At 42.0% G+C, this 18,600-nt stretch overlaps 1 protein-coding gene across 4 annotated transcripts in view; it reads right to left on the reverse strand.

Moving 5' to 3' along the window:
- Positions 1-14,319, reverse strand: part of ZNF407 (zinc finger protein 407) — a 418,202-nt gene extending 403,883 nt beyond the window's left edge. For all 4 annotated transcript variants that reach the window (XM_029229939.1, XM_029229956.1, XM_029229964.1 and 1 more), the window contains exon 1: positions 14,090-14,319. The gene's annotated coding sequence lies outside the window, so the exon portion shown is untranslated. The remainder of the gene's footprint in view (positions 1-14,089) is intronic.
- Positions 14,320-18,600: the final 4,281 nt, after the last annotated feature.

Raw genomic sequence — 18,600 nt, forward strand, 5'->3', positions numbered from 1 at the left:
TAAGAAAGGAAATTCTTATTGGAATAAAATAATAAAAGGAATGAAGATTCTATGAGTAAAGTAGAAAATGAAAAAATTCTATGCCATTGAAAGCAGACACAGGATCGTTTGTATCTTATGCCATATGAAAAGCTTGTTTTATTACCAGTATAGCTAATCACAATGAAACCATCTCTTACAACTAAAGACATTATAATGAATTTTCTTTACAGCTAAAGAGAAATGGGATTTGCTGTTTCACATCAAATAGAACAGGCTGTATAAATTCTTCTTCCTATTTATTGTAAAACATAATTTCATCTATAAAATCAGTCATGAAATATTAAAACTGAAACAACAGAATTTATATCCTTTACTTAATTTAGTTTAAACAGTCTATTCACTAAAAGGCGGGGCGGGGGGGGGGAGAGGTACATGTGATAGAGCCCCTGCTTTCTCATTAAGTGTTTCCATTAGACCCTTTATTTTCAAGAATTTATAATGCAGTCATAAAAAAAAGCATCCCATAATAAAAGTTAGTATACTTTCCTTAAATTTTCCTTTCATCTTTTTCAAAAGGCAAGAAAATGAAGCACAAAGCATACGAATGCTGAGGAAGGGAAGAGAACGAGGAGAAAAAAATTAAAGAAACACAATGCATTTACACTGAACATGTTAAGCACTAGTGAAAAGGAACATTAATGTACAAGTAAGGAGGCCCAACTATTCCAACAATACACTGCAGGACACATGGCAAACAGTTAACTTTTCTGAGCCTCAGTTTCCTCATTTGCGAGGTGAGAGGGGACTAAGATTTCTAAATTCCATGAGAAAATCCCTCACTGACAATAAAAAAAATGTTGAACACTCAACCAGTAGAAAAAAAGAATGGATCTGTTTTTCATTCCAGCAGGAATACTACGAAGAAAAAGGCTATTTCCAAAACGTAAAAATGGAGGAAAAATAACAAAAAAAACAACTAAAGACACGTTCCATACTGTTCTTGCTTTAACAGATTCCTCAGGTCCGCTGAAGAGATGGATTAATACCATGGCTAATCAAAGAACGGCAAGGAAAACAGACTAAAACTACCAATTTTGGAAGAAATCTGGAAAGCACTAATTCCAAATGTCGGTAAGCTAACACATGATAAAACTATCAAGCCTCAAGATTTTTGGAATATAAATTATTAGGTATCAAAGATATGAGTGTTAAGAAAGTATATTTAGAAAAGAGAAAACTTCAGTATTAAATTTTAAAAATGGATATAGTTCTAACCAAGTCCAATTATCTAATAAGGTTAATAGTTTTTATTTTCCTCTGGGTGATGAAATTATAGGTAATTTTTTCTTCTTCTTCCTGGCTTTTTCCTATACTCTTTCCTAGATATATTACTTTGGCGGGGGGAGGAAACTAAGGGGGAAACTTTAAAAAAGTCTCTACACATGGTAAGTAACGGAAAATGATAACTCCTCTCAAGATGGGAAGAGCAAGCCCTCAGGTAGAAATACATTTATGATTGTGGTTCTAAGACTAAACTGAGTATCAAAATCTTACAAATAAAAGTAAATTTAAGGGGTGACTTGTAAAAGTCAGAGATGTTTGGGGTCTAATTTTGGTCAAACACCCAGGGACACCAAGAAATATCCCTAGGGCCATCGGACCGCCCACTAAACTCAAGAGAGGAGGAGGGGGACCAATAACAAGCACAGCTGGCACCCCCATCTCGGCCTCCGATACCTCCTCACTAAACAGAACCCGGTTCCTCGAGGAATGGCATATTCTAGGCCGGGGGCAGGGTCAGTACACCATGAGCCTGAAGAATCTCATCATGTCACGAAGCGGGGAGAAATGCTTTTAGAAACTGTTGGGACAAAGACACAGGAGTCAGCTTGAAGAGGTGCCTACTGACTAAATTTGGGACAACATGAGTGCCACAGTCGTTAGTGCCAGTAAACCATTAAAAGCAGGTATGAAGAAGTCCATACTGACGTCTGGGAGAGAGGGAGACAGACAGAGACTGATTAGACACACAAATGGACGGGCTGACAGGGCAAAGGTTACAGCAGAATGCTGAGGGCCAACTGGTAAATGTGGAGGGAGTGAGGGGATAGAAAATCATACTGACAGAGACTATCGGGCAAGAACTATCAATGGATGCCAGTTCTGGGGGGGGGGGGGCAATTTTGATGTGCAAAATGTCTGAATGGTATTAAACCATCTCCCTACAAACTGCTTATTTGCTGCAAGGGAAGAAAAAAAATTCAGTAATTATACGGTGGATAACTCAGCTACGCCTTGCCAGGGGTGATCAAATTAACATCCTCAATGAAGGCGGACATGGGATGCTTGCAGATGTAACGCCCTGAGGAGGACGGGACACCTGTGCATCGCTGCAGCTGAGAATGCCGGACCTGCAGCTAATTAAGAGGAAACAGCACACAACACAGAGTGAAGAATGTTTTATTTGAAGACAAAAAAAAACGTGGGAGGACTGCATTCTTCACAAATGTCAATGTCATAAAAGACAAAGACAGACTATGGAAATGTTCCAGATTAAAGGAGGCTAAGGAGACGTGACAACTAAACGTGCTATGTGTTCTCAGACTGGATCCTATGGTGGCAGGAAAACGTGCCACTAAGGGCATGCTAAGTCAGCTGACCAAAAGTACTGCGATGGTTAACTGTATGTGTGAGGCTAAGGCATGCACAGACAGCCAGTAAAATATTATTTATTTCCACGTCCATCTGTGAGGGTGTTTCTGGAAGGGATAAGCATTTGAATGGCAGACTGAATAAAAAATGTCCGCCCTCACCAGTGTGGGCTGGCAACACCCAATTTGTTGAGGGCCTGAATAGAGCAAGACGGTGGAGAGGTGGAGGAAGGTCAAATTTGCTGTTTTCCCTTGAGTTGGGACATCCACTTTCTCCTGCCCTCAGACATCAGCATTCCCGGTTTTTGAGCCATCAAACTCAGACTGAATTATATCACCAGCTTTCCTGTTTCTCGAGCCTGCAGAAATAAGAATGTGGGACTTCTAGGCCTCCATATCCGCATTAGCCAACTCCTATAAAAAAAATCTCCTCATATATATTTGTATACATCCTATTGATTCTCTAGGGGATCCTGACTGATACAGATTTTGATACTGAGAGTGGTTCTAGAGGAATAGGATTTTCCCTTGAATTGGAACAGAGGTTTCTGGAAATGGCTCTCTAATGTGATTAGATTTAAGGATGCTAATGACTATTTCCAGTAGCAAAGAGAGTACTGATAACAGTCTATAGTGTGAATAGGAAAACACTGTACGCAGAGTCCCACTAGACATAGCTGGTCTGCTAGTTTCCAGGTGACTGCAGTTACTTCTACTAGAATGTTATGGGGAGTCCCCTGGTGGGCCAGCAGTTAGGATTTGGCAGTTTCACTGCCCTGGCCCGGGTTCAATCCCTGGTTGGGGAACTGAGATCCCACAAGCCACTCAGCATGGCAATCAATCAATCAATCAATCAATAAGAATGTTATGGATCAAGCACTGAAGACACTAAAATAGTATTCATCATGTGAACAGTATTTCCCAAGTATGACAGAAGGACACTACTGGCATTTAAAATAAAGTTATGTGCCACAAGTAAGGACTTTTAAGTAAGTGCGTATTATTAGCATGAATATTAGGGGGAAAAAAATAACATACCAACCCATGACTCCACATACATTCCTTCTTATGACAAGGCTAAATTTAAAAAATAAAAAGTGAGGTAAAATACTATGGAGTAAAATATAGCAAAAACAATGAAGGAGTAAATAAATGACTGAAGTGTGGAAAACTCTACATTCACACCTTATTTATTTACTAATTTTTTGTATAAATTCTAAGAAGTCAATAAAAATAGATAAGAATCCTCAACTCTAAATTCATCTGTAAATAAGAGTGTTCTGAAAATCCCTCCCTTCCCCATGGCAGGCAACCCTTCATAGCTGGCATCACAAGTCTTCACTTATTAATTTTCACACGAGTACTGGCTACCTCAGATTATACCTTTAAGAAAACACTGCGGCCTAACAAAATGTCCTAACTCTGTAACATTACGCTTCTGCAGTCTGAGGAATAGATAAGAGAATTATATATGTGGAGAAGAAAGACTGCAGAATACTAATTTTCTACATATTCATAAACTGCCTTTCCTTCAGATGTGGGTACAGTGGCTAGAATCACCCTAACAAGAAGTTAAAGCCCTAATTCCATAACTGCTATAATAAGTGGACCTGAAAATGGCTCAAACACAAGTTCCTATCTCGCTCCTGTAAACTCCCAAGGCAGGTGTTCCAGGTCTGCAGGCAGTCGGCTCCCAGCTGATTCAGGAATCCTGGCTCTTTCCAACTTGATGCTCTGACTCAGAGCTTCCTCATTCTCTGCATCCAGCTGACAGAAGAGGAAAGCAAGCGTGAAAGAGGCAGGGCATTTGCTTCTTTAAAAGCCTTGGCTCAAAAGTGGCACCTACCACTTCCACTAATTCCTGCTTCACTGAAAAGAAATCTGAAAAATGTCACCTAGAGTTGTGCAATCGTCCCTTGCGGAAGGGAAGAACTGATTTAGGTGGACAGCTAGCCAGCTCTGCCACACACCAATCCAAAAATTATCACACTACTTGTCATTCTACCATTAATGAAGGCTTTTAATCTTTATAAGACTTACCAAGACCTGTTTTGAGAAATGCAACTGCCCCTGGAAGAGCCTACTAAGAGCTACTACTTCCACATTTGTAAAACAAGGGAATTATACACAATGTCAGTCATTTGACAAATTAAGTAATCATCAAAACATGAATCCCTTGGACCTACACGTGGACAGATTCCGATTAAGAAAGTCTGAGGTGGGGACCAAAGCCTGTAGTTCTAAAGAGCTCCCTGTTTGATTCCGATAAGCCAGATTTGGGATGCACTGGATAAAAGTCCCTCCTAGCCTCAAAAAAAAAACAATATATACTTAACATACACTACCAGACAGAGATGAGGTGCAGAGGAGGAGAGGGAAAAAAGGGGGAGGAAGAAAGGTGAATCAGGAAGGAGAAAAACGTACTGCACTAAACAGGGCCATCACACCAGATTCCGAACTCATTTGCCTACATAACAACTGGCCACACAACAGTATTCTGAATGTGACTTTCAGCAAACACTGTCTCAATCTACCACCCTGAAACCCTAGGGTTTTAAACACTACCCCTACAGGAAACCAGATTATGGACCCTGAAGATTCTTAATGAAAGTCATTTGATCTCATTTTCTGAAAGACTATAATTTCTACTACCACTCTTTGAATGATCTAAATTTTCTAGGCTATTTTTAAACGTACATTACACCTTAGTTTAAATTCTAACAGTTTTATAATTTTATGCACTCGTATAACTGTGATTCCCCATTCTTTAATAACTGATCCAATAATTATATATCAAATTTTGATCCTTAATTCACAGTAATTCACAAATGAATTGTACCCTTGGAAAGAAGTGGTTTGTTGCTTGTTCTAGGCTTAAAACACAAAGTTTCCATTATATTTAGTAACTGACAAGCAAGCTAGGCTTTGGTTACATTGGATGATGTAACCTGGTACTACTCCAACTGTGTTAAGCAATGTCTTTTCCCAAGGAGGCTTCTTATTACCTTACTTTTTATTTAAAACTATTTTGTTTTTTAATAAAAAGTAAAAAAGTACAGCATATAAGAGAAAACAAAAGTATGAACATCAAACACACTGAAAAACACTAAGACTGAGATTATCTAGCTTTAGCAAAATACAGCTGAAACTAGAAGAGCTGAAGTACCTAAAACCCATTTGAAGAAGCCTACTTTCTACATTTGCCCATCAGGGATCTGCGACAAGCACTACATGTGTCTGAAATGCAGACATCCTGCTATGGAAGGACTCTCACGGGCTGTCAACTTCTTAGTGAGGGGCTGGCTCTGTTAGAAAGTATGACATTACGTAATTACAAATGCTTGACAGTTCTGCTTTAGACAAATTTAGCACTGCGAATATCAAACAAAAATAGTACAACTATTTGGTTCCATAGGATGTGTAACTTGACTTAGGGCTTCTATAACCATCTTTTTATTTTTCCTATACTTGCTCATTTCAAGGAGCGACTGTCACACCACGATGGCTTAAAAAGGTTTGCGGCATAAGTAATGTTTATTTAAAAATAGTCCTCATAATATGGGATACAAAAGGTTGCCCTTTTTAGCAACCTTAGCAAAGAAGTATGATTTCCTAAATCCTATGGCATGATACTACCACTTCCTAATAAACTGGAAGATGCAATCCTTAGAACTAACAACAAAATACAATTACTTTTTCTGCTTTCTAGACTTGCCATTTACTAGAATAAAGTCACGTACACTGGTTTAAAAACAAACCTAGCAAAATCAAGTAACTCGGAAAATGGGGGTGAATACATCCTTCACCAGTCCTGCTCTCTACTCCCATTCCTACTTTGACTTGGCCTTTCTTTCTGTAACGCACAACACTCTGGGACACAACTCTGCTTTGTCTACGACTGTCTTCCTCCGACCTTCTCTGACAGAGTCAGAGACTTCCTCCACCTCTTCCCCCTCTGTGCCCACAGAACCTCCCTGCCTCTGTGACACGGGGCAATAGTGATCTGACACGCCACCCCCCAGGTTCACTGGGTGGCTCAATCCTAGCTAATGAGTGTAAACTCAGCACACAGTGTGCCTGCACAGTGAGCGCTCAGCAAGTGTTAACACTCCATACCCTCGAAACCAGTCTTCTCCCTGATATCTCTACTCCGGACAGTACTGTTACATCACAGTCCAACAAGAATGTATTTTGACCACCATCACCCCCACCATTATTTTTTTCATACAAACTGAATAGTCCCTGTGTAGACGGACACTGCAAAAAGGAAAGTTTGTTTTTAAAATATTTGGTAGATATAAAAATAATTTTAATGTGTACAAAGATATTAAGCATAATATAACAAAAATCTGAGTACAGATCACAGTTTAAGAAAATTAAATTCTTGTCTTTGAAGTCCCTCTTGGTGTGCCTATCACCTTCCGTTACAGAGCTACCCATTAACTTGTATTTTGTTTATAATTTACCTATTTTCTTTACTACTTTGCCATACCTGTATTCCTAACAATATGCAATTCTGTTTTGCATGTTTCTAAACTTAAAAAAGAAAAAGGGAAAAATACTAGACGCATTCTTCTGCAAGTAGCTTTTTTTCCCTCGAGTTAACGTTCCTGATACTAATCCTTGGTGATGCATGTGACTGAAGTCCATTGGGTTTCACAACGGCACAGTACTTCATTACAGGAATATAGTACAATTTATTCATTCTCCTGTGATGGGCGTGGCTTCCAAGGTTTATCTTTTACAAACAGTGCAAGGGTGAGCATTCCTGTACATGTCTCCAGTCATTCATGGACCCGAGTTTCTCTGGGGCAGTGGTTTGCCCATTTTAGCATGCATCAAATCACCTGGAGAGCTTGCTAGAACAGAAAGCTGGCCCATCCCCAAAGTTTCTGATTCAGTAGGTCTAGGGTGGGTCCCCAAAATGTGCGTTTCTAACAACTTCCCAGGAGATGATGGGAACACAACACAGAAGCAACACTCTAGGATAAAGACATAGGAGTGGAATTACTGGGTCAAAGGGTACACGCCTCTTTACTAGTCAATTCCAAAGTTATTGTACCAATTGACACTCCCTCTCGGCATTCACTAGAATGCTTCCTACCCTCCTGAAAAGCAGATATTGTCAGATTTTTACACTGTTGCCAAATCAGCGTGTATGAAACTATACACCATGCTGGTCAAATCTGCAGTTCTCTAACTACTGATGAAGTCAGCATCTCTGCATTCACGTGTCCTCTTCTGTGAAATGCCTATTCAGGTCCTTTGCCCATTTGTCTATTGTTCTTATAGATTTGCAGTTGTTCACCTTTCTGGACACTAAACTTTTATCGGTAATATGTACTAAAAGATCTATTCTCACTTGTGACTTGTCTGTTCACTTTCTTGATGGTTTCTTTTAATAAACAAAAGTTGTCAATATCAAGGTTGTCAAACACATCAATCCCTTCTTTTATGGTTTGCACCTTCTATAATTTAAGAACCTTTTCCCTCTAACAGAGTAACACAACTATTGCCCTACACTGTCTTCTAAAAGTTTCATAGTTTTGCCTTCTATATATAAGCCTTTAATTGACCTGTAGCCGATTTTGGTGAATAATGTGAATTAGAAATATATCCCACTGCTAAGAAGTTTCCTGTTTGGTAAGAGCCACAGATACAGCCAACAATAACTATACACAATAAGTGCCCCAAGTGAAATACTGGTTAGATGTTAATCACTCTTTTGTTGAGGTTTATTCTGCTCTCTCATTGAGGAAAACAAAAAACTGGAAATTTTCAACATGAAAACTTGGAAAGTTTTAGCAAATTAGTCAGAATATGATCTCCACTCACCACACTCCAAGAAGCATCTTTAAAAATACCAAAAAAATGTTGGATTATTCTTAAAAAAAGCACTGGGGAAAGTGTGGGAAAATGTGCATTCTCAATAGTACTGGTTAGGATATAAATCTATACAACCTTTCAAGAGGGTAATTTTACAATTTATATATCAGAAACCTTAAAATGTGTATCTTCTTTGAGCTATCAGTGACGCTTTACAGAATTTACCTTAAAGAAATAACCAGACAAAATATGTGTTTAAGGATATGCACCAAGGAACTCTTTACATTAGAAAAAACTGGGAACAACCTAGTATCCAGCAATGAGGTACCGCTTAAAGATGAAGCCGCCGTGGCACATCCATAGACTGGAATACTGTGCAGATTACAGAGCTGTACTGACAGGGGGAAATGATCACGGTATTCCGGTAGCTTATAAAAACACTTAACAAGATGCACAAACAACATTTATTTACACATAAATATTTATTGAGTGCCTCTATGTGCTAGGTACCAAGCAAGTTACTGAGTAAACAGAAAGAGGGATCTGTCCCCTGCCTCCAAGGAGCTTACTGGCACTGGGAGGAGACAAACCAGGTTTGTATCTTCCAGCTGACTCAGGCTGGGATATTAAAGGCACACGCATTTCGGAAACAGAGATAATTTATATGTGTAATATAGCCAGCAATTCCATTAGCAAGGAAAACACGTGCCCCAGCCCCATGGGCTAGCAAGTGGGTAAGCAGTGGGATACCAGGAGCAACTGCCTGGTGATGAACTGAAGTGCATCCATCTTCTAAATGCTCCAGGGAGAATTCTTAAGAAATGCAGCACAATTATGGAAAGTCGTGCACTGGAAGACACATGTGAGACAGGTCACAGAACCAAAGCAAAACAATTCAGACAAACAGCTTCCACTGTTGCCAATTCAAGACGAATACTGCCCGAGATCAAGTATAAGTTCTTGAGCAAATAACTGTTCTTCCAGCAGTGAAACCTCTACCCTTTCCAGCTATGTTTGAGTCTAACAAATAGTACTGAAGCCTCCCAAGATAAGAAGTATTCCACAGTTAGGGTCAGGTTCAAAGGATTCTGACATTAGATGTTCACTTAAACTTTTGCACCAAAATCAGGCAAATTAGGAGGGTCATTAATTACAAAGAGAAAATGTTTAATCTTAGAGCACAGAAAGATGTCAGACATCACCTCAACCAAGAGGTCAAAGTTAACATTCACCACTGATAAAATATATCTACATCACGTGCATTCCAATGTGATGCACTGAGGGCAAACTTCACCGCTGTGGTATTCTTGCCAAAAATGCCTAACCCTCAATTTAATCCTGAAAGAACATGACACAAATTCAAACCCACTAACATTCTACAAAATAACTGACCAGTACTCCTCAGAAGTATCAAGGTCATGGAATATAAACCTATAAGGAACTGTCACAGATTGGAAGAGACTACAGAGGCATGATAACTAAATGCAATGTGGGATACTGGATTGGATGCTGAACCAGAAAAAGCACAGCAGTAGTGAAACTCAAATCAAGTCTTTAGATTAATTGTATCAACTGCCCGGTTTTGGTAACTGCACTACAGTTACATAATGTGTTAACAAAGAGATCTGGTTAGAAGATATATAGAACTCTCTGGACTATTTCTGAAATTTTTTTGTAATTCCAAAATTATTTCAAAGTAAAAAGGTTTTAAAAATCATTTAAGATGCAAGATAAAAAGGTATGGGGATCGCTCATTAACTCTAACATAAAAATATGCTAGCTACCTCCTCCAATAACTATGCTTAAAAAAAATTCCAATAATTGCAACTAAGGTGTAAACTGGAATAAATGGCAATTATTCAATAAATGCCCAAGACTGGGATCATCTAGAGAGCAGAGTAACTTTCCAGGTAAATGACCTACCTTACTTGCCCCCTTACTCCTTTTTAATTCAACTTACATTTCTTCAATATCTATTACAGGCATATAATCTGTGCTTGGGCCCGATAAGATTTTGATATGTAAGAAAAGAACATTTTAGTACACAAAACAACACAGAAAAGCATAGAAAAACAAAGCTGGAAGTAACTTTTTACTTCCATACAACCTAGCAATCAACCTGGACACGCTTTTCAGTGTGAATGTTGGTAAGACTGGGGGCTCTCACAGCTCATGTGTAGCCCCTTCAATAGTAAGTGGCTCTGACCACTAGAATTGTCTCCAAAAATTACCCTTGAATATGCCAAAATGACTCTGAGAAATACTCCATTTCCAGTCCTTTTTTATTTTTCATCTAATCATATGTTGTTTATGCATTACTGTTTGTGATACAAAATTTAAAAACTTGATTCTCTGAGTACCAGGGAAAAGGTTAGGCGGGTAAAACCTGCAGAGGTTTACTTACTCTCCTCTTATGAGAGATCAAAGGCAACATCACGTGAGGCCAGGGTTCCCGAAGTGTGGCCTCAGAGCCAGCAGCTTCAACATCACCCAGGCACCTGTCAGGAGTGCAAATTCCCAGTCCCAGCGCAGGCCTGCTGAATCAGAGCCCCTGGGTGATGCCCAGCATCTGTGTTTTCACAAGCCCCCCAGGTGACTCTGATGCACCTTAAATTTGAGAACTATTGATGCTTCAAAGAGCAGAAAGCCTAGCCTATAAATCAGGGGGCCTGATTCTAATCCTTGTTCTGCCACTAATTTCTGAGACATGTTTGTCACTTAGATTCAGGGGGCTCAGCCCTCTCATCAGACAATGAGAGAATGAAAATAGATCACTGCCACAGTCCTTATGCCCTCTAAAATGGGACAACTCTATGAGGCCTAAAAGTGAAAAGAGAACCACAGCGATTTCTCTTTCATCAAAATGAAACAATTAAAATTTCTCCCTTTCATCAACTGGTCTCTGAATCATATTTCTTATTATTTTAAATAAAACTGCGTTAACTTTGCTTTAGTGAAAGCCATATAAACTCTAATTTTACAGTTTCCTATTTAGTTGTGTATCAAGTCTATTTTGGAGGAGTTCCACATAATAACAAGACTTCCAAGAAACCTACACTACAGACTGAATTATAATTCCCGCCCCCAGCCCCCAGCCCAAATTCCTACGGTGAAGCCCTACTCCCCAGTGTGACAGTATTTAGAGACAGGGCCTCTGGAAGGTAGGTTTACCTGAGGTCATGAGGGTGAGGCCCCCAAGATGGGATCAGTGTCCTTACAAGAGGAAGAGAGACCAGAGTTCTCTCGCTCTCTGCCACGTGACAACAGAGCAAGAAGGTGGCTATCCGCAAGCCAGGAAGATTCCCTCAGCAGGAATCGGCACCTTGACCTTGGACTTCTCAACCTCCAAAACTGTGATAAATAAATGTTTGTTGTTTCAGCTACCCAGGCTATGGTATTTTGTTATAGCAGCAAGAGCTAAGACACTCAAATGTCCCCTCTGGTGTGGGGATCTAACACGCCAAGTTACAGTGCAGAACTGTGCTCCATGACCTCTCATAATGACTGTGATCAAACCACAGGAAGTATTCACAAGCAAGAAAATCAAAGAATTTTAAAATGTAGAGCTCTGGATATTTCCATTACTACACAGCTTTCATTTATCCTCCTGTTCATGGATTTATAAACTGGGATGCTTCTCGCAACCTGTATTACCTGTGAAACAAATCTCTTCTTAGAGGGGCTGTGAGAGAGGGAGGTGAATCAAATAGAAGAGTCTGTTTTATAGAAGAGAGTTCTCCTCTAATAAAACAAACCTAATTAGAATGAATGTTGGGGAAAATGTCCCATCAATCAAGTGAATAGCCATTAACCCTTAAGATCTCCACTCAAATATATCCTGAAAGCTCTCATCACTCCTACCCCAGCAGTGATCATTTCCTCTGTGCTCCCGTATCTCCATTTCAGCACTTGGCAAAAGGCATTACATTTGTTTACATATCTGTCTCCTCCAACGGACCTTGAAATCATCTAGGGCAATGTGTTACTCTCTCCTGCACTAAAATGGTGTCTGGCATGAAGCAGGAACCAGTGATTATTAAGTGGAGCCACTTTGCTTTGTTAAACACCACTGGAACTCTGTCCTATCTTGCAGCTTTTGTGTAAATCTGAAATTATTCCAAAATAACAGTTTTTTTTTAAAAAAAGGCACCAATAGCAACTGCGCTATCAGCAATCATCACAACTGTCTTACACATCGTGTAAGAAGACATTAGCTACTACAGAGCCTTGCCTTAGCGGGTTTTGTTTGTTTCTTCGTTGCAGCACTAGGGATCATTCGTTGCAGCATGCCGGCTTCTTAGTTGCAGCTTGCCAGCTTCTTAGTTGCGGCATGCATGCGGTATCTAGTTCCCGGACCAGGGATCGAACCCGGGGTCCCCTGCATTGGGAGCACAGAGTCTTACCCACTCGACCACCAGGGAAGTCCCCGCCTTAGTGTTTTCCAGACGTGACACTAGGAGTTAGTAATTTCACATGTAGCAAACTTGAAGAAGAATGAATAACAAACATTTGAGATTTGAATCCGGACGCTAACTTTGGTCAAGTTATTTAATCTGGGTCTCAGTTGGTGGAAAGGGGTTAATTCCTGCTCTACAAACTGCTGTGCTAAATAAAGTATACAGCGTATATATCAAATGAGCTCTCCTAATGATGTTCTAGTCAATAGACAATCAGCGTCCTTCCCTGCACGGTGTTCCAGCTGGACTAACACCTCGCCGCAGAACAGGTGCACACTGTAATTAGTTCCACGGGCACGAGCTGTAACGTTATACCTCAGTCACCATTAGGGTTATGGTTACCTATAAAATAAATCCTACTCGTGTGTCCCTGGATGCCAACTCTGCCAAGATATCCCACTCCAGAATCCCCCTTGAAAATAAACAAGCTATTCCCACCTCGACGCAGCCGACAGGGGTCAGCCGCTCCTGCCACCCGCCCCCACCAGAATGGTCCCCAGAAAGCGGACAAGCACACACAGGACGTGCCCGCTAGCTGGGAAGAGGGGTACCCGCTGCTGCAAAAAGTGGTGTGCGGCAGCCTGGGGTCTCCGTCCAGGGCAGAGCGGCTGAACCCGAGCGGCTAGGACCCTCCCTTCCAGTCGTGCCGCTCTCGGGCACCAGCGCTCCAGACCGCTGCCCGGCCGGCGTCCTAAACGGAAGCCGACGCTGGTGGCAGCGGCGCGGCTCCGGGAGACCGGGAGGGGGCGGGCAGCCGGAGGAAACCGACACGCGGCAGCTCGTGTGCGTTTCACTCGGGGGAAGCCTGGCAGTGAGAAGCGCCCGACCGCGGGCAGGGGCGCGCAGAATCGCCGCCTCCGCCCTGACAGCCAGGCCCGTGTGAGTCGGGCCTGGGGGAGAGGAGCGGCTGACGGCGTGGAGCCCGGGCGGCCGCGAGGCCGCGCGGGCGGCGGGCGTGTGTCGGGTGAGTCTGGGCGGCGTCGGGAGGAACCGGCGAGCGGGGAGGGGCGGAGGCGGGGGGAAGGGGGGAGGAGGAAGAGCGAAGGGCCCTGGCGGGGCTCCCGGCGCCCAGCCGCCCGGGCCCGGGCCCTCAAGCCACCGCCCCCAGGCCCCACGCTGACGCTGGACGGTCCCCGCCTCCAAACCCCCCGCCCCGGCCAGAGAATAACTTACCTGTTTGCCGACGGAATCGCTCCTGCTAGCCCCTCTGACTGACTCCTCCGGCTCACCGTCTTCCCTCTGGGAGGAAGGGGCGGGACTTCCTGTCTCTCCGCTGAGCGACTTCCGGCGGTCTTCGGGCCGACTCCTTCGTGGACTGCGCGCCGGACACCATGACCAAAAACCAGGATCCTGGAACTGGATTAGTAAAACCCACATTGAGTTCCCTTTTTCTGTCCCGACTGGCCGGGGCACCTATGTGCCTCTTGTTTTTTTTTTTTGGTCTGTCAGCTCTCGCCGGAAGTTGCTAGGAGATGGGACCGGAAGTCCCGCCCCTCCGCAAGAGAGGAAAACGGAAAGCCGAAGAAGTCAATCTAAAGAAGGGGAGATGCGTCCGGCTGGAAGTGTCTGAGCCGGATGGCCAAGTGGCGTTTGGGGAGAGTCCCCAAGCGGATTCCTCTGGACATTCCGCCCCTTCCGTGTCCCATGCCTCGTCACCCCACCCCCGTCCCCCGCCCGCCCGCCGTAGAGGACCCCCGAGGGCGGCGCGTGAGCGCAGCGGGCAGCGCGGGGCGAGCGGCCGCTGCCCTGGGCCTTCCGGGCCCCGAACGGTGCCCGGCGCTTCTAGGCGCCCGTCTACGGGGACACGGTTTCTCTGCTGGGCCAGGCGCGTGCGCAACCCTAGATGTTGAGGACAATCTGTCGGTGGACTCCAAGAAAGGATCCTCGGAGTCACGGGCCGCAGGGAGCCACGAGCCGAGTTCCGATACTAAAAGGGAGGCAGAGCACCGAGTGTGGTGGCCGGCCAGTTTGGCAATAAAAGCCGAAAACGCCCTAGGTGTTTAAAAAGCCCCCGCCGGACCGTTTTTATTAACGGTAGCGACGCAGCGCAAGAATTGTTAGGAAGAAAGTAAGGCACGACCGAAGCGTGGTCGTCCCCGCCACCGCCTGCAGCTCTTGCGGGAGCATCCGCGGACCTGAAGCTTACAGCCCTTCCCCCGAAACTCCAGATCCAGGAAGGAAGACCGCGGCTTGCAAAGTGCTCTGACGGACACCTATATAGAGATGAGCGGCGACATCCCACTTGCGATCAGCTTGAGACATCGCTTGCTCAGCAGTTTTGACTTTATCTTGTAGGTATAGGGAAAGCTCTTAAATAATTGGATTTGTAAAATTTTAGGTAAACGGAATTTTTAAAGGATGGCCCTGTAATAATGATGGTAGGCTTTCTAAACCAAACCCATCTCTCAAGGCCAGTTCCAGCTCAACGCTATTTAAGTCAGAATATTCAGGTGATAATAACGTTTTAAATACTGGTTTACAGAGTACTTTTCATAGACATTATCTGGTCGAATTTTTACTGTAATCCACATGAATTCTCATGTCCGTCACCCACAACAGGAAGTTGTAATTTAGAAGAGTTAAATAACTGTTCCAAGATCACACAGCTAGTAAAGGTGGAACTCACTTTTCAAACTCCAGAGTCAGCCTTTTCCAGTCCACCTTGCATCTTTTAATGAATAGCTAGTTCAAGAGTGTTAGTCTTGGATGAGAAGGTGATGAATTTCTCAACACTTAAGAGTAGCTAGCACTGTTTTCCATGTTGAAGAGGCATTCTGTTGATTTGTAGGAGATTGACCTTGCTACCTTTCTTACCCTGGGACCTGAGTTAACGTTGTGTCTTCCTTCTTTGAGCAGCGAGTTTATTTTTCTTCTGAGTTTATTTTTCAGTTCCCCATCATGCAGTATTTTACTGAGACAGGACCTTTGCATCATACAGTGACCTTAAGGGAGTCAACCTGACTTCCTCGTGTATAAAATTAGTCATTTAGGGTAAAGTTCCGGTCTTTCGTCATTCTGTTAATAGAAGAGGCTCTAAAATTCCTAAGGCACAGTAATGGTGTCCAATACTGTTACTCTCATTAAAACATTTAAAAGACTGTTCCATTAGATAATACTAACATAGGTTTATTAAGCACCTACGTGTCATGCGATGCTCAAGAGAATCCAGGAATATAGGAAAAATTTGCTTTTCTGTGTCTTATTAGAAAATTTATATATCATATATATATCCTTTATATATATATTATATATATGTATATATATATATATATATAATAAAGCTCCTTTGGAGCTTCTTTAAGACATGTTTGCCAAAGATGATGTCTTTCCATTACTTCTGGCCTCCATTTTTTCCTGATGAGCAGAGGTCATTCAGATGTTTTTCTCCCTTTTATGTTTCCCTGTATGTAATTTGTCATTTTTCTCAGGCTACTTGCAAAATTTTCTCTGTATTTTTGGCTTTCAGCAATCTGATTGTGATGTACCTAGGCATGATTTTCTTCATATTTTTACTATTTGGGGTTTTCTGAACTTTGAACGCCTGTAACTTTATGTGTTTCACCAAGTTTGGAAAATTTGGGACCATTATTTCTCCAAATACTGTTACTTTTCACCATTCTCTCTTTTTCTTTTGAATTTCAATTAAATATATATTACGCCTCTTGATACTATACATAACTCACTGAGGCTGTGTCCTTTTTTGTTTTGGTTTCATTCTTTCTCTCTCAGGCCTTCAGATTGGATTCTTACTGATCTGACTCTTCTGTCATCTCCAATCATCTGTTAAAAGCAGCTGGTGATTTTTTTGTTCTTAATTCAGATATTGTATCTTTTAGTTCTAAAATTTCTGTTTTGTTCTGTCTTACCATTTCTGTTTCTCTGCTGAGATTCCCTATTGGTTCATTTACTAAAGGCATATTTTCCACTGTGTCTTTGAGCAAAGTTATAATAGCTGCTTTGACATATTTGTCTGCTAATTCCAGCGTATGAATCATCTTGGGGTTAATCTTCATTAATTTGCTCTTTTCTCTTGTGAGTCATGTTTCCCTTTTTCCTGAATGCCCAGTAATTCTGGTTGTATCCTAGATATTTGAGTAATATAACGTAGAGACTCTGAATTCACTTCTGTTCTTCTGAAGAGGTTGGTTGTTGTCGTTGCTGTTTTAACAGGCAGTTGTTCTGGCTGTACTGCTACTCCTTAACTTTGTCTCTCCTGTCATGGTAGCAGCTGAAGTCACATTCAGTCCCCTCAGCCTTAGCCAAGAGGCTTTCGTCCGCCTCACACAGGCATGGTTCAGAGGTCATCCAGAGACGTAGGCAGGGCGTGCAGAATGCACTGCTTCCCCTCTGTGACTGTCCTTTCCTGAACCTCTTCCCCTCACTCTGTAGGAGCCCTGAAGTCTGCCTCCCAGTTTTTCAAGTGGGGTTTTAAATAAAATTTAGATAGCTGCCTTTATTTGACTATAATTATTTAAAATTTGAAAGGAAGCATTGGTCATTTTTGGTGACTAACCATTCTTGATGACTCATTTACTTTAACAGTGTCATTTAAAGTTCTAATTTCCTTTAAGTTAACATTTTCTGCCACTACAGTCACATGCCTACCTACAGTAACAATGAGAGTAGGCTAGGAACACTTAACCACCCGCGCTAGGATTTTAAATCTAAGTTCTCTTTGAATGCTGTTTTGGTGAATTTCAATGTGGGAGGTGAGATGATGTAAAACTTCATATTTTCTATTATAGTCAAAGGCATAATTTCTCTGACATCTTTTTTCATTCTCAGTAAGAAATTACACTAGAATAATTTTTTAAATAAAATTTTTCCACGTAGTGACAATTTTTTTTCTCTTCAATCTACCTAGTCAAAGAAAGCTCAGAAGCATTTATTTACTTATCATAACTGTTAAGAAATTATAGTCATTAATCCGTTCTCTTCCACATCATGCTGGAAAGAAAAAGAACACTTTGCTTCAGAAAATCTGTATTTCTGGCTTTATTTCATCGACTGATTGAGCCTTTGGACAGCTGAACAAAGAACACCCCCAAGCCAGCCTCAGCCTCCCAGAGCTTGCTTCCCAAACAAGAAAGTTGTTTTGATATAGTAAAGAGAGAGATTATCTTTCTTAGCAGTTAAGTGGCCTGCGATATAGAATGCAGATGTTAAAGAGCTGGTCAGTGGAAGAACAGAAATGATATGTGCAGGTATTAGGCCCGGGTTTAAGTTTGCTGCTTGTCATGAACAGCAGTGGTATTACAGATAGATAATAGAATTATGCTAGATTTAACCATAGGTACATTACCACTGAAACAACTATTTTATTTCATCTTACATAAGTACACAACTCATTATTTAACTGTTTGTCTACTACATGTTCAGTTAGTATTCAAACTTGAATTGAAACATAAAATTTAAAAATAATAGCTAGATGGCATTGAATACATATAACACTAGATATTTAAAATAGTGTAGTATTTAAAAATCATTTGGACCTATCATAAAATGGTATTTGTTTGGGGGCTTGTTGTGTTTTTTTTGGTTGTTTTTTTTTTGCGGTACGCGGGCCTTTCACTGTTGTGGCCCCTCCCGTCGCGGAGCGCAGGCTCAGCGGCCATGGCTCACGGGCCCAGCCGCTCCGCGGCACGTGGGATCTTCCCGGACCGGGGCACGAACCCGTGTCCCCT

This window comes from Monodon monoceros, unplaced genomic scaffold, assembly GCF_005190385.1.
Source record: "Monodon monoceros isolate NGI ecotype Baffin Bay Population unplaced genomic scaffold, NGI_Narwhal_1 Super_Scaffold_1, whole genome shotgun sequence".
In the NCBI taxonomy this organism is placed as follows: domain Eukaryota; kingdom Metazoa; phylum Chordata; class Mammalia; order Artiodactyla; family Monodontidae; genus Monodon; species Monodon monoceros.